Genomic DNA, 3,451 nt, shown 5'->3' on the forward strand with positions numbered 1-3,451 from the left:
GAAAAGTAGCAACCTTTGGTAGCAGTCATTCACCACCATGGTCCAAAAATAAGCTATGAGATAGTTTTTTCTTTAACAGATTGCCATAGAAAGATTATTGCCATCCGCTGTTCTTTTTAGGCAGAAAAAAGATACAAAAGTATCATCATGTTGGTACCAGAGTTGTGACATACAAGTAGCTATCAATGTAGGATGATTATTCTTCCCTGACCTTTATTCAAGGATTACAGCCAAACAAGGAGAACAGCTTTAATGGGAGAGTTTCCCTAAATCACCTAATGGGTGTGAAGCAAAAGAGGATGATCAAGATAATGACTACGTGAACAGACTCCCACCCATCAGAAGCCCTACTGTGAATTGCATGTAGGTGAAGTGTATTAAGAATTTTAAAGCACTGCATTTCTGATTTATCAATTTTTTAAATTTTTGTTCATGTCATTGTTTTGTTCTTTTCTTTAGAATTTTAATAGACTTTTTGTATAACTAGATAACACTAGTTATCCCATCATTGTTACATTGTCTATATCTACTACTACTAAGGACATTATATTCTAGTATAGAATTTTTTTTGTTTAAATTTTTTTCTCTAATAGTTCCCTATTAATTTCATATTGTTGTCTTAGCTTCTCATTAATCATTGTTTGTAAAAAAGTAAAAAAAGAAAAAGCTTTATACCAATTGATTTACCAGGTAAAGTAACTTCCTCTGAGGAAGAGAAATTCTCTTTGTCTCAGGTTAAGTACCTTAACAGAATAATGGGATAGTGGAGCATGAAAGATGAGACCTTCTAAGCATAACCCAGATAGAAGGTGTTTACTTTACAAAAAGTCAATTTCTCTACATAAGAAACAAACAGGGAATATTTTTTTTTATATTTCCTTTATTTTCTCTTTCTTTCCTTCCTTCCTTTCTTTATTTCCTTCTTTTTGGGGGGCGTTGGGGAGAGGAAAGCTGACAGTTGGTGCTGGAGAAAGTTATCCTAAGAAGCAAGGGTAAGACAGCAATAAAGGGCATAAGAAAGCTAAGGAGAGAGGAACTTGGGTGGCTCAGAGTCGTTGGGTGTTCAGCTCTTGATCTCAGCTCAGGTCTCAACCTCATGGTCATGAGTTTGGGGCCACATGCTGGGTGTGGAGCCTACTGAAAAAAAAAATAAAAAGAAGAGAAGAAGGGAAGAGAAAAGAAGAGAAAAAGAGAAGTAAAGAGAAAAGACAGAAGGGAAGGGAAGAGAGAGCCAAGGAGAAATTTTTTTTTATGTGGGCATCTAATTTTAGGATAGTGATATTTAATATGTAAGTTTTTTCTTGCCTCATCTATTATTATCATCTACTGCCCTATACATGCAAAGAAAAACATCTGCACCACAAGTTTGGTTTAATGGTATTTATGGAGAATAAATGATATATTACTTGGGAAATGGTAATAATGAAGAAGACAGAGAAGGAATTTCAAAGGAGTATTTAAGGTGGGCAGCCCTTGTGAAACCAGCTTATAAGTGAAACAACCATTAATATATATCTCCTATTACTATCAAATCCTCCTGAAATTCAGAGTTATATTAGGTAATTATAATGTCTCAAAGATGATTTGATTATAGCTAAAGTGTTCTTATTTAGAAATAAAGGGCATCCACGGAATGCTGAAGGATTAGAATCATCTGAAATATATTTCATAAATGAGCTCTTTAATTTTCAAGGAAATAGAGTTATTTGTTGCCTCTAATTTACTTTAATAAATGAATTGATCTGGAAAAAAAAAAGAAGTATGGTCATCAACTGTATTCAGTATGTTCTGCTTATGTCTTCAGAAACTTTTCTTTCATGTCATTCCCTCCTATATGTACCTACAATATGCCCCTCCCCATTCAAGGTTTTACTCTCCATGGTTTTAGTTACTGGTGGTCAGCCATAGTCCAGAAGCAAATGATCCTCCTTCTGACTTATTGTTAGAAGGTCAGTAGTAGCCTAATGCTATGTCACAATGCCTACATCATTCACCTCACTTCATCCCACCATGTAGGCAGTTTTTCATTTCATAACATCACAAGAAGGGTGAGTATAGTACAGTAAGATATTTGGGGAGAGAGAGACCACATCCACATAACTTTTATTATAGTACACTATTATAAGTATTATATTTTATTATTAGTATTGCTGCTAATACCTTACTGTGCCTGATTTATAAATTAAGATTTATCATAGGGATATACTTGTAGGAAAAACCACAGTATATATAAGATTCAGTACTATCTGTAGTTTCAGGTATCCACTGGAGTCTTGGAATGTATCCCCACAGATAAGGGGGGAATACTATACTTGAATGTAAGTAAGTATATTCAAAACATATATTTTCTTAAACTTAGTATAACTGGATATCAATTGGACAGCCTTTAACCTTTTGTAGTTATAGTTAATAAGTTTTTTTTTAGAATTTATATAGGAGAGGTGTGCTTGTTTTTTAGATATTCCATAATAAATTATCACAGACTGGATGGCCTAAAGAACAAATTTATTTTCTCATAATTTTGGAAGATAGAAGTCTAAGATTGAGATGTCTGCAGAGCTGATTTCTTCTGAGACATCTGTCCTTGGCTTCTAGATAACATTTCCCTCTTCATCTGTTTCTCCTCTGTGTGTCTGTGTCCTAATCTCTTCTTATAGGGATATCAGTCATACTGGATTGGGGCCCAATTTAATGACCTCAGTTAACCAAAATCACCTATTCAATGTCCTTATCTCCAAATACAGAAACATTCTGAGATACTGGGAGTTAGGATTTTAACATTTGGATTTGGGGGAACACAATTCTGCCCATGAGAGGAGGTATATGAAATTAGTTTATTTCATAGATTTAATCACTCAGAATACTAAAGTTTTAAGTGTGGAACTCACAGCTTAAGTAGAAGAATAAAGGAATTTTTAGCATCTGATGCGACTCTGGTCTGATTATATTCTAGGACTATCATGAAGACACATTGAAAATTCTAACACCCTGGAGAAGTATAAAATCCCATTCAGTTGCTAATCTTCCTGTCATGGAAGTTGCTTGCCAGCTCTAATTTCGAGTGAACACATTAAACACAATGGTGAAAATGTCAATTAAAAATCTACTCTCCATACCATGTGTGTCTCTTTCCGTGTATGTTCTGACCTAACTCACATCCCACCTATACATAGCTGTTTGTGGATCCTGTTTTTTCAAACTGTTACAGTCTTAGTTAAAATCATCTATTTTTTTCTACTATCCTACCTTGACCTTGACTTCAGCTCTTGCCCCTCAAAGATTGGAATATGGAGGAATGGTTCTCTCCTTCACCATATAATCTTCTGTCAGGAATTTCAGGATTTCCTCAACATTTGCAGTTATGTGTTTGACATTATTCTCTAATTTCCACACTGACTGACTTTTTTCATTTTATATTATATTTTGTAATTGGGTTTGGTTCTTATATGGA

The 3,451-nt window shown here is 34.3% G+C and overlaps 1 long non-coding RNA gene across 1 annotated transcript; it reads left to right on the forward strand.

Annotated features, from left to right (window-relative positions):
* The first annotated feature begins 223 nt into the window (after positions 1-223).
* LOC116869533 lies at positions 224-3,115 on the forward strand. The gene is made up of 2 exons (XR_004383056.1): positions 224-363; positions 2,954-3,115. It is a non-coding gene; the product is annotated as an uncharacterized LOC116869533 (long non-coding RNA).
* The last annotated feature ends 336 nt before the right edge of the window (positions 3,116-3,451 follow it).

The sequence above is a fragment of the Lontra canadensis genome, unplaced genomic scaffold (genome assembly GCF_010015895.1).
Source record: "Lontra canadensis isolate GAN:19392208 unplaced genomic scaffold, GSC_riverotter_1.0 scaffold19, whole genome shotgun sequence".
Lineage (NCBI taxonomy): Eukaryota > Metazoa > Chordata > Mammalia > Carnivora > Mustelidae > Lontra > Lontra canadensis.